The sequence below is a fragment of the Dipteris shenzhenensis genome, chromosome 33, assembly GCF_047967505.1.
Source record: "Dipteris shenzhenensis isolate YYH24624 ecotype China chromosome 33, Dip_SZ_1.0, whole genome shotgun sequence".
In the NCBI taxonomy this organism is placed as follows: domain Eukaryota; kingdom Viridiplantae; phylum Streptophyta; class Polypodiopsida; order Gleicheniales; family Dipteridaceae; genus Dipteris; species Dipteris shenzhenensis.
In genome coordinates, this window is record NC_141628.1 from 34,346,222 (window position 1) to 34,359,545 (window position 13,324).

General features: G+C 42.2%; 1 pseudogene; it reads right to left on the reverse strand.

The window, feature by feature from the left end:
- Positions 1-7,122: 7,122 nt before the first annotated feature.
- Positions 7,123-8,063, reverse strand: LOC147880017 (uncharacterized; annotated as a pseudogene).
- Between the last annotated feature and the right edge of the window lie 5,261 nt (positions 8,064-13,324).

A 13,324-nucleotide genomic window follows, 5' to 3' on the forward strand; every position in this document is an offset into this window, starting at 1 on the left:
TACGAGCGATAATACGTCACATAAGATAGTAGGAATTGATGATAAGGGAAATAGGGAAAGCATAAGGGCATCTTTTGTTAGGAGCATGACACAACCATCCATCGAGACCACCAATGTAGAGAGCAGGGTCACCATATCCTCAAGTTACACAAATGGTAATTACCAATGAGGCAATGAGGATCCTAGTGTAGGCACTAGGAAGGAGGGGCACGCCTCCAATATTTATAGGGAGAGACCAAAATACTTCCAACAATAAACCCATCATGATCTCTAAGTTAATCACCAAGCTCTTAGGAGAAGGAGACCCAATCTCCCATGTTGAGTGTTTTGAACAAATATGCAAGACATCTCGTGATATTGGGAATGTAGACAAGGTCAATGCTTTTATGGCAAAGATGGAAAATGGTTTAGACCTCGGCATCCTTTAACTACCAACTAGTAAAGTACACCAGGTAGTCAAACTTGTACTCCCTTGGTTGGTAGTAGCAACCACCCTATGAATGAGTGCCCCAGGAAATCATGAGACATCATAGTTTTGGTAGCCAAGGCTATTCCCAACCCATGTATCAATAAAGGAAACCCTCACCAAACCAATAAAATCAGGTCCAACTAGCTATACAAGGATCCCCTTGGTCCAACCAAAGGCCATATAGAGCTCAAAACCCCCCATTACCACCACCCATACTAGGACCTCAACCCCCACCACCATGAATCAAGTATTCATGGAGGAAGTATCTAGTCATTGGGAAGAACCATTGTGCACTAGGTGTGAACTGATCACCTCTATAAGGATTGCTCAATGCAGGGGCCACCAGCACCAACTAGTGCACCTAAGAATGCAACGTTTAATCTTCTCAGTATTGAAAGAGGCCAAGTGTCAATACCCTTAAATGTAATTACAAAGGCTCAAGCTAAGGCCTACAGCTTGCCTAAGGAACTTTGTAAGCAAGACAAAAGATATAAGGCTAGCAGATTGCAACCTAACGAGGCAACTCCAACCACGAGTGGAAATTCTAAACGTGCCACTAATATTGGAAAGGGCCATGATAAGGTAATCATCTAGGATGGGTTTGATGAAAGACACTACTACCATGGCCACATCATCTTCTTCTTGTGGTACCTTCTCAAATGGAGGCTTGATCAATCCTCCTCTCAAAGCAGTCAAGGAATCACTAAGAAACCCTATCCAAGGTAGTGCCACAGTGCCCAAAAGTCAAGATGAATATCTAAAGGGCCCTTGCTAGAGAAACAACAACTCATCGAGGTGCAAAACTTGGTACGCAAGTGCCAAGAAAAGTTTGAGAAAAGACTCAAGGAAAGCAACGAAGATGATATGATCTATTTGAGGCACCAGGAAATGACCCCCAACACTTTCCCAAGGTACCAATCAACAAATTGGTCCAGCACTTTGTGTTAGATATCAATGCTCTACTCTCGTGTAGCTACGTAGGAACCAACTAACTCTACTTATAAGCCCTCCATATGAGGAGAAGGCATTTGAGTAGCTCGGTTATCCGGTAGGTCCTAGTTTGGACACCAGATGGGAGCCATGTGTGGCCTGATGGCTGGACGGCTTTAGATAGAGTTGGCACACCGCCAACCAGGCTACATGCAAGTGTAGGAAGGCATCTCATGACTGACCGCACTGAGGGTAGATGGAGCATTTCTTGAGGTGGCCCACTCTTAGGTTGCGAGACCTATTTGGAGCCTCAGATGATCTCGGATGGCTCTATTTTTTGCACCGGTTCTATCGTGTGGTCGATGGCCTATTTTGGGACTGACCCCTAGTTGGCCGTTTTGGGTGGACTGGGTCGGTCACCCAATTGGCTCTAACCGACTACTTGTGGTGGCTATATAAGAGCAAGCTCATGAAGCCCATTTCATCACTGGCTACAGCAACCCTGATTCCTTAGCATCTAGCCTTTGTCTTCTACTATTTCCAGCTCACCATCGAAGCTTCTTTCACAGCAGCGCACGGGTGGGAGGCAACGCCATTGTATCAGTTTTATAGTAATCAAAATTTTGATTCTCCATACTATCTGTTTTCTCTCTTGCATAGGAGATCCTGTTATCTATTGAGCACAGATGTTGTATTGTTTTATTACATGGTATCAGAGCCTGGACTCTAGCAAGAAGATTTGGTAGTGTGTTTCTATTTGCGAGCAGATTGTGAGAGATGGCCTAGCCCGCAAGACTACGAATCCCACCGTTCGGTGAAAGCGAAAAGTTGGACGGCACTAACTACCCACTCTGGAAGTTCAAGGTGAAGACCATCCTAAGCGCATATGAGCTTTGGGATACTACTACTGGGGTGGGACATGAAACCGGTTTCGAGATCGAATCTGGCCAATGCAGCACAACAAATAGTACCAACTGCGGATGAGATTCTCCGGTGGACAAGAAGAAATGCAAATGCGTTGTGTTCTATTGTCTGCAGTGTAAGTGATTCTGTCATGGCGTTAATTCAACATGTCACCACAGCGGAGGAGGCATGGACGGTCTTGAAAAATCAATACGAGACCACGAATCAGACGTGGATTCAGAATCTGGAGACTCAACTCGTGAACGAGAAACTGTCTGAGTCTGAAGCGGTAGAGAAGTTCATCACCAGGGTGAAGAATCTGTGCGATCCTGATGACTGCAATTGGCATCACCATCACCAGTGAGAATCTAGCACAAAGGTGCATACGGATTCTCCCACCAAAGTACAACGGTCTTGTTACAGCGCTGAATACGCAGAATAGAAATCTACCCCTCAACTTTGAGGATTTCAGCGCAATGCTTCTAGAGGAGGAGATGCATCAAAAGATGAGGACTGGAGAAGATTCGGCTTTCTACACTGGATCAAAGAAAGGTAAGGGTAAGGACTCTGGTAACCCATCTTCTTCTTATGATAAAAAGAGAAAGAAGAAGATCAAGTGCTTCTATTGCAACAAGGTAGGGCACAAGCAGAATGAATGCCAGAAGAAGATTGCAGATGAGAAGAACGGAGTAAAGAAAGAGTCTAGCAATAGCACGCAAGTAGTACCAGTAGAGCTGTTCGTAGCAATTGAGGAGATTTGCACGGAGGCAGTTCATGTACCTGCGAATGAACCCTGGATTATAGACAGTGGTGCATCGTGCCACATGACCAGTCAGAAGGATTGATATACCTCTCTACAGCTGGTAGGGAATGACATCCTGGTAGCAGTCGGCAATGATGCAAAATGTCAAGCAAAAGGAAAAGGTATGATTGCTCTCAAGTCAGATGGAGTTGTAAAACAGTTGTCCGATGTTTTTTATGTGCCAGATACTAAGAGGAACTTGTTGTCTGTTTCTGCGATCACGGATCGGGACCTCAAAGTTCACTTCGATAAGAATGGTGCATAGATTTTGGATCTTCAAGGGAAGGTCGTTGGTAGAGGTACACGGCACAACAACATCTACGAACTCTCAGCTTTCAATGCTCGAGCAGATGTGAAGAACACTAAGCTGTGGCATGAGAGGTTTGGTCATCTGAACCTTAGTTCTTTGAAGGAGATGCATAAAAGTGGAATGATTGCAAACCTACTAGAAATTGCAGATCTGCGCGATGTATGTGAAGCTTGCATGATGGGCAAGCAGCATCGGCATCCCTTTCCTAAAGAGGCCAGCAGGGCAAATTCTCCTATAGAGCTCGTTCAGATGGAACTCTGCGAAAAGATGGAGACGGAAGCTTTGGGTGGTTCCTACTACTTCATGACGCTGATCGACGACTACAGTAGAAGGATATGGATATACTTCACGAAGACTAAAGACGAGGCTTTTAGTAAGTTCAAGGAATGGCATGTAATGGTCGAGAAAGAAACAGGGAAGAAGGTGAAGAAGTTGAGATCAGACAGAGGTGGAGAGTTTACATCAACTGAATTTGAGAGTTACTGCAACAGTCGCGGGATCAAGAGGCAGAAACCCCCACCACATCCATCACAGCAAAATGGAGTAGCAGAGCGCAAGATGCGCATCATCTGCAAAATGGGTAGGAGTATGATGAAAGGAAAAGATTTGCCAAAGGCTTTCTGGGCTGAAGCATGTAACACTGCAGTTTACATTCTGAATCGTAGCTACACGAAAGTTGTGAACGGGATGACTCCACTACAGGCCTTTTCTAGTAAGAAAGCTTCAGCTGCACATTTGAGAGTTTTTGGATGTGACTGTTTTGTGCATGTCCCTGATGCTAACAGGACCAAATGGGAACCGAAGAGCTAGAAGTGTATTTTCTTGAGCTACAGTGAAGAGGCGAAGGGTTACCGTCTCTATAACCCTGTTACCAAGAAGGTAATTGTAAGTCGCGATGTGGTCTTCTCAGAATAGCCGCATCAATTGGAGGAGGATGCTTCCTTCCCAGACAACCAGGACCAGGATATCCATCCAGTACAACAACCAACAACAAACCGAACTCCTCCAAGGGTGCTTGGGAGGATTCAAGATAAAGAAGAGGAAGAAGAGCCTATAGAACCACAACGGCAATGGCCATAGTGTGTAAAGCAGCTTTTGGATGGCAGAGAACCTCCAGCCATTGAGGAGGAACCATCCGAACACCATCGGTCCAAGAGATTAGAGGAGCAAAGAAGGGCGTAGGAACACTTGGTCAACTATGCATTGATGATAGAGGTGATCCGTGCTGAAGAACCCAAGTGTCTTGAAGAGGCATAGGGTGATGATATGTGGATAGAGGCTATGCAGTTGAAGTATGGCTCCATATTGAAGAACAACACTTGCGACCTTGTGGATCGACCACCAAAATGCAAGGTAATCAGAACCAAGTGGGTGTACAAGACCAAGTACAAGTCCGACGGCATGTTGGATAAGTATAAGGCTTGGCTCATGGCAAAAGGATTCGCACAGGTACATGGTTTTGATTATCAGGATACTTTTGCTCCCACAGCTCGACTAACCACAATTCGCAGTGTTTTGGCTTTAGCTGCCCATGGAAGTTGGCCCGTGTTTCATATGGATGTAAAATCCGCCTTTCTAAATGGAGATCTCAAGGAGGAGGTATACGTGGAACAACCACCAGGTTTTGAGATCCCCAGTTTAGAAGGTAAAGTCTATAAACTAAAGAAGGCACTTTACAGGCTGAAACAGGCCCCATGAGCGTGGTACTAGTGGATTGATGCCTACGTTCTGCAAAATAGGTTCAGGAGGAGCCCTTCTTATACAAATTTGTATATCTTTAGAGAAGGAGGCAGGTGTATGATCGTGGTCTTTATGTGGACGACCTTGTCATAACAGGGAACCATGAAGAGAAGATCTTGCAGACAAAGCATTTGCTAGAAGAGAGTTTGAAATGACAGACCTCAGACTGATGCATTTCTGTTTGGGGATTAAAGTTTGGCAAGTGCTGAAACAGATCTTCATTTCATAGCTGAAGAGATACCGAAGGCATTTGGCATGGCTGAGTGCAAGACAGTAGGTACCCCTATGGAGGTTGACATGAAGCTCTCAAACGAGGATTCATCACCACTGGTGGATGAAGCGAAGTACAGAAGGCTTGTGGGCAGTTTGATTTACTTGTGCAACACACGGCCGGACATCAATTTTGCGACTGGTGTACTAAGCAAGTTTTCCAATAAGCCCCGAGAGAACCATTGGAGGGTAGGGATGCAGGTGCTAAAATACATCAAAGGCACACTTGATTATGGCATCATCTATAGCAAGGGCAACATCTTGACCAAATTCTGTGACTTGGATTGGGCAGGAGACGTGGACAACAAGAGATCAGTGACAGGTTATTGTTTCTCACTTGGATCTGGAGCTGTGTCATGGGTCAGCAAGAAGCAACCCACAATTTCTCTTTCTTCTACAGTTGCTCTATTTTGCGCACTGGTTCTATCGTGTGGTTGGTGGCCTATTTTGGGACTGACCCCCCCCAGTCGGCCGTTTTGGGCAGACTGGGTCAGTCACCCAATTAGGTCTAACCGACTACGACTGGTGGCTATATAAGAGCAAGCTTGTGAAGCCCATTTCATCACTGGCTACAACAACCCTAATTCCTTAGCATCCAGCCTCCATCCTCTATTGTTTCCAACACGCCATCGAAGCTTCTCTCATAGGAGCGCACGGCTGGGAGGCAGCGCCATCTATTATATCAGTTCTACAGTAATCAAATTTTTGATTCTCCATACTATTTTCTTTTCTCTCTTGCATACGAGATCCTGTTATGTGTTGAGCACAGGCGTTGTTCTGTCACAAGCCTTCAAATCACAAGGAGTTAGGCTCTCTCTCTCTCAGCCGTAAGAGTAATCCCTCAGCGACGTCTCTCTCTAGCATCGATGTTTGCCTTTGCTTTGCACCTGCTAGAGTTTATACTCTCTCTTTCTCTCTTGCTGTGGAAACATACATGGCTGCTCTTAATGAAGGGGATGCCACACTAGAGATTGCAAATGAGGCTGAATTTCACACACCATAAAAGACACAAAAAGTCCCCAAGTTTTGTATCTGGAAAGGCAGAGAATGGACGCTCTCTCCAAGCTCAAAGAAATTGGGGAGAACCCCCAAGATGATTGATGAAGTAGCATATAACGAGATGTACAAATTGGTAAGAGCAGAGATGCACACCATGTGAGAGGAAATTATGCAAGAAGTCGAGACACAAGCAAAAGTAATGTATGAGCAAATAAAGAAGCAGATGGAAACTGAAGTATGCAAAGCCAAGAAGGAAATGAAAAAGCAACTCAAAACTAAAATGCAAGAACTGAAAGCGAACATGCAAGCACAGTTAATGTGTGAAATGCAATCCAGATTGCAGGCTGAAGTGGAAGTACACCAAGTATTGCTATAAAAGGATATGCATAAGATTATGTAAATGCTGAGACAAAGGCCATGGAATCAGTAAAAGATAAGGAAATGGCAGAATTGAAGGTGCAACTTGAGGCTTGTAAAAATGATATATCTGTGGCCATGGACAAAGAGTCTCAGAAAAGTAGGGAAGAAATTGCAGCCATGGAGGCAAATGTTGTTAAAGTGAAAGAAAATGTTGAAAAAGAGGTGCATACTTGGGCCGAGTGGCTAAAGATGCAAAAAAACAAGCACAAGAAGTGGGCAATGAGATGAAAGAAAACGCACCCTGGATTAAAGTGGTATGAATCCATTAGAATGCAATAATTAAGAAAACAGACTTGTAAAAAATGATTCATAATTGAAATCTGTACTTACATCCCAATTCTCATGATCTGGATGTCCTTTTGCAAGCCCTCATTGTGCTTTGTTGGGTCTGTTAAAGAGAATCCATTGTCCCCTCACCTGCTTAAGTATATCAATGTATGGAGATTGTCTCAAGATATTTTGAGACTCCAAGTTTGTCATCTTTGCTATCTCCACACAAAAGCGTGTGGGACAATTCACTACAATCCTTGCCTGGCAGGTGCGGTAGTAGTTCTTTCTTTGGGCCGTGCTGTTATCATCATTAGATGTGAATATTTTAGCAACATATGCTGTCCAGATTGTATATCCAGTATTGGCACTTGGTTAGATCCTTTTTATCTACCCTTTCTAGGGGCTGCTTTGTTTTAAGATTGAAAGGCATTAAATCCGCTATAGCAACAGGAGGCCTAGAGTTATAACTGAAGTCTGCAACAAGCTTCTATGCATGCTCTTTGTTCAACCCTCTATATACATAGCTTGGAGGAGCTTTTTGACACCTTGCAATTGGAATTGGAAATGTTGCATGCAACCTGAATGGGTAGTCTTTTTCATATTTCACGAAGCCTGTTCGTTTCTTTTGCCCTTTTTTTCCTATGACCTTTCCACTTGGCTTCAATTCACTACCATTGCTTCTTTCCACAACTGCTAGCATACCCTCTGGAGGCGTTCCTTCCTCTAATACATCAATTATAGTTAACTTTCCTTTCTTTATCCCTTCTCTGCTACCACCTGGTGCTTGAACGATAGTCGACTTTCCTTTCTTCGTTCCTTTCCCACTCTTGCACTTCTTCTTTGCGATATGATTCAATGATTGTTGTCACTGTGTCAATTTCATTTCCATTAACTGATTCGAAACTTATCCATCCTCTTGAGTGCATGGTGTCATCTACATCAAACTTCATACGAGATGCTTCATAATCGCTGGAATCCAAGAGAAATTCCTTATTTTGATTTATAATGATCAATAATCCAATATCTCCCTCTTTTCCAATCACATCTTCTGTGATTTGATGTACCGATCCAACACAAGTGTATGCACTTTTATTAGGTAACAAAACAAATAAGTGAACTTGTGCTCCCTCAATACTATATATGTCAAAGTACCAAGGTATGTTTTTTTTTCCAAATCCACTTACAACTTTCTCAACCTTCTTCACATTTGTGTCTTTCGTGTAAAAAATCCAAGCAATATACAAACTATCATCTTTACAGTGTTTAATGTTAGATAAAACACACTATCAATAAATATATCTCAAATAGAATCGACAATTAACACTAGACATATTTGGCTGTGCGGCTAAATCTTATGGGCTTCTTTTAAAGCACCAGAAGGGGAGGTTTGGATGTGTGGCCAAATATTATGAGCTTCTTTCAAAGCACCAGAGTTTGGGGAGATTTAGCCTTGTGGCTAGATCTTGTGGGCTTCTTTCAAAGCACTAGGGTCTAGAGAGATTTAGCCGTGCAACCAAATCTTGCTAGCTTCTTTCAAATCCGCCAAATCTTTCTAGCTTCTTTTAAATCACCTGGGTCTAGGGAGATTTGGCCGTGCGGCCAAATCTTGCTAGCCTCTTTCTAATCACAAGGGTCTAGGGAGATTTGGGTTTGGGGAGATTCGGCCGTGCATCCAAATCTTTTTAAAGCACTAAGGTTTGGGGAGATTTGGCTGCGATGCCAAATCTTTCTAGCTTCTTTTAAATCATGAGGGTTTAGGGAGATTTGGCTGTGCGGCGAAATCTTGCTAGCTTCTTTCTAATCACAAGGGTTTAGGGAGATTTGGCCGTGCAGCCAAATCTTTTCAAAGCAGCAGGGTTTGGGGAGATTTGGCTATGATGCCAAATCTTTCTAGCTTCTTTTAAATTATGAGGATTTAGGGAGATTTGGCTATGCGGCCAAATCTTGCTAGCTTCTTTCTAATCACGAGGGTCTAGGGAGATTTGGCCATGCGGCCAAATCTTTTCAAAGCAATAGATTTTGGGGAGATTTGGCTGTGATGCAAAATCTTTCTAGCTTCTTTTAAATCATAAGGATTTAGGGAGACTTGGCTATGTGGCCAAATCTTGCTAGCTTCTTTCTAATCAGAGTGTCTAGGGAGATTTGGCCATGCGGCCAAATCTTTTCAAAGCAGCAGGTTTTAGGGAGATTTGACTATGATGCCAAATATTTATAGCTTCTTTCAAATCACCAAGGTCTAGGGAGATTTGGCCATGTGGCCAAATCTTTCTAGCTTCCTTCAAATCACTAAATTTTGGGAGATTTGGCTATGTGGCCAAATCTTGTGGGTCTGGCTAGATTTAAAACTATCAAGGTCCAAGTCTTGTGGGTTACTTTCAAAGCATCGAGGTCTAGGGAGATTTCGTCGTGCGGCCAAATCTTGTATGTTTTGAAAGAAGCCAAGAAGATTTGGCCGCATGGCCAAATCTCCCTATTTAAAATTTAAAATTCAAATATTAAGATTCAAAATTCAAATCTGAAAAATTCAAAATTCAAAATCTAAGATTCTAATTTTAAAATTCAAAATTCAAATTTTGAATTTTAGATGCAAAATTCAAATTTCAAATTTCAAATTTCAAATTTCAAATTTCAAATTTCAAATTTCAAATTTCAAATTTCAAGATCTGAAAGTCAAATCATATACTAAAGACCCTACTTTCAAATCACACTTCGAGATCCTAGTTTCAAATCACATAGTACAATGGTTGTTTTCAATCACATTTCATACTTTGCACGAGTCTTGCTTTCAAATTGTGGTGTTTCAAAATGGAAAGGATGGAGAACATGCAAGAATCAGGTACTGTTTCGATTTCTTTCATTTTCTTACTTGGATGATTGAGTAGCCATTGTCGTTCATGAGCTTATGCTATTTGGATTTCAAGTGGGCAGGCAAATCTATTCATTTCCTCAAAAAACCAGTTCTCTTGTTGCATGCGGTAGTTGACTGAGGTGAATTGAGAGGAGGGTAGACTGAGGTGAATTGAGAGGAGGGTAGACCGAGGTGTAGGGAGAGAAGGGTAGATGGAGGAACAGAGAGAAGGGGACAGACGAAGGGAGAGAGGAGTTGTACCAATCGCAAGAGTTGTCTTTCTTGCTAGCCGATGGAAGAGGAACCAAAGGGAAGAAGCAAAAGAGCTTGGGGGAGTAGAAGAGTAGGGAACGCGTCTGAAGGGTGTTGCGAAGGTCGATCCAGCTAGCTATAAGCAGATGAAGGCCAAGAGCTTGACCCACACATAAGAGCCTTGGGAGAAGACTTATAAGATCACGGGAGGAGGCCTGCTCCAGAAAACGGACGGAGAGGAGTGAAAGGCTCTGGGGCCATGGAGAAGACTTGCAAGAGCCCAGGAGAAGTCCTGCTCTAGAAACGGATAGGGAGGAGCGAAAGGGACTGGGGCCACGGAGAAGACTTGGAAAAGCATGGGAGAAGACCTGCTCCAGGAACGGACGAAGAGGAGCATCTTAGAAGCAGAAGAAGAAGGATATATCTAGAAATGGATGGGGAGGAGCGTATCAAAAGAGGGGAGCATCGCAGAAGTAGGATAAAGCCAGAAACGGATGGAGAGGAGCGTCAAGAGCAGGATAAGTTAAAAGGGAACTACACAGTCACATCTATATATATTATGTATGTATATGTATATGTATATGTATATGTATATATATGTATATATTTCTATATATATATGTGTGTGTGTGTGTGTGTGTATGTATATATATATGTATGTATGTATGTATGTATATATATATATATATATATATATATAACCACCATAAATAAAAACAAGGAAAAAAAATAAACAATAATGATTACATTCATTATAATTAGATAACAAGCATATAAGTTTTTAAGTATACTTAAAGAAGTCAAAAAGGTGTGTGTGTATATATATATACATACACACACACACACACACACACACACACACATATATATAATTGTGTAAAACTACAAGACAAGAAACAAAAGAAAAAAAGCATTAAAAGACATAATAAGGGACAGAAATAGTAGTAGAGCGACTATGTAAAAGCCACACACACGTAAGCAAAGATAAGGAGTCTTGTAGCAATGAGAAAGGTCACCAAGCCAGTGTCTTAGGCAGTCATTGGCTTAATGAAGATGGAAAGGTCGCGCAGAAATAAAGTGGTCTGTGTTCAAGGCAAGAAGGCAAGAGCTTCATGCAGCTTAATGAAGTGCACCCACAAAGAAGAGCCTATGAAGCGATGGGGGGCAACATGGGGAGGAAGAGAAGTGCGTAGCCACCTAAGCATCAACAAAGGCCCAAGGAGAAGAAGTGAGAAGCCATTTGAGCAACGACAAAAAACCAAGGTAGAGCTAGTCGTTAGTCAAGGAGGAGGAAGCGCAGCTTTGTGAGGAAGCTTCTCCATAAGCAACACAACGGGGAGCGACAGTTTCCAACGTGCGCAAAGAGACAGGAGGATGATTGTAAGTGCTAAAGGAGGTGGTCTTTACACGGAAAGTTGTAAAGGTGACACACGCAAGTGGACGAGGAGAGCACGCACCATGGAATAAGCCATGAGCCACATATTTTGGTTCACCAGAGAGAGTCAAAAGATGAAGACCAATAGAAGAGCTAGGGAGCAGGAGCAACCCGTAAGGGGAGAAGAATCAAAGGATAAGAAGAGCTATAAATGAAGGAATAAGGATTGGAGATAAGTAGAACCTGCCATAATGGCTAGGATGACGTGCATGGGCATTAAGAGGAACAAGGGTGGTGTCGGTTAAAACTAAAGAAGGTGGGCAGTTATGTAGGTATGCAATTTGCAAGTGGGTGAGTGGGAAATTTTTAATGTAGTAGAGGACAAGGAGCATGGGAGTGGATGGGTTTATATGTGTGTGTGTTTGTGTTTGTGTGTGTGTGTGTGTGTGTGTGTGTGTGTGTGTGTGTGTGTGATTTTTTTGGGGGGATTAGAGGTAATAAAGTTTTTAGGATTAAATCATACTAAATTTTCTATAATCACAAGTGAATTAATTAAGTAGGTGTGTGTGTGTGTGTGTTAAAGAGGGGGGTTTTTTAAAAATACAAATTGAAAAGTGAAGACAAAAACGAAAGGGGGGAAAGGGCATACATGGGTTGTATTGGTATATTGTGTTACAAAGTGTGTGTGTGTGTGTGTGTGTGTGTGTGCGCACGTGTGCGCTCAAAAAAGACAATGCACATTTATTAGCAGATTTTCTAAAGCTGAAGGGGAGTTTAAGTAATTACTACGTAATAAAGGATTATTAATGGGTGGTTTGTGTTAAACATAAAGGTTTGGGAGAAGCTAGGCAAAAGGTTACAAGCCATAGGGAGTTTAGGGAGCTTTGGTTAGAGGGAGGTGTGCTAAAAACAATTAACTCCCAATGGTTAGGGTTGGGTTAAGAGTTGGTGGACTCAGTCAAAGTAAGTGACAATTTAGCAACGAACATTAAAAAGTTAAAAAATATAAAAGATGGATGGGGGAAAAAAACCTAGGAGCCAAGTGTGTAGACGTCATCAGTGCAAGCAAGTGTGTGTGTGTGGTGGGGGAAAACAGAGGCGTGGGAAAAAAGCTCTCCCAATTCAAGAACATTCCCTAATGTCCAAAATCGCATAAATGTGTGTCAATCTCAATGTTTTCAGTAACTTTGTAGAAAATGGAAGTTTGTACATCAAATTAATGCTCTAAAGCTAAAACTCAATAAATTTCACCAAAAGATCATAACTTCTCCATCGACACAAAAGGAAGAGTGTGTGCGTGGGTGATGGAATACAAGAATTTTATTTTATTCCAATTGAAAAAAAGTGAGAAGAATTATATTTTATTCTAAGAATCACCTTTATGGTGATTTTCAAAATCTATCCAACTTACAACACAATAAAGTAGTGGTTATGGGATTAGAGTCAAGAAGATGTGTGCACATGTGTGAATGTTTTTTGAGAAAAGTGTGTGTCTGTGTGTGTGATTTGAAAAAACAATCTTTTAACAACACGACACACCATGCTCAAAAAAAGTTAGATAATAAATTTCTCATCTTATGGGTGTTCATAACATATGTATACAGTTGGTACAAAAGTGTCGAATCCATCAGGTTGTCTAGGCTCCAAGGTCAGGGTCCACTTACCTGCCACCATCCAAGAAAAACTAGATGTTAGAACATCATAGTTTCAATTGGATAGATAGGTAATGCCTGTAT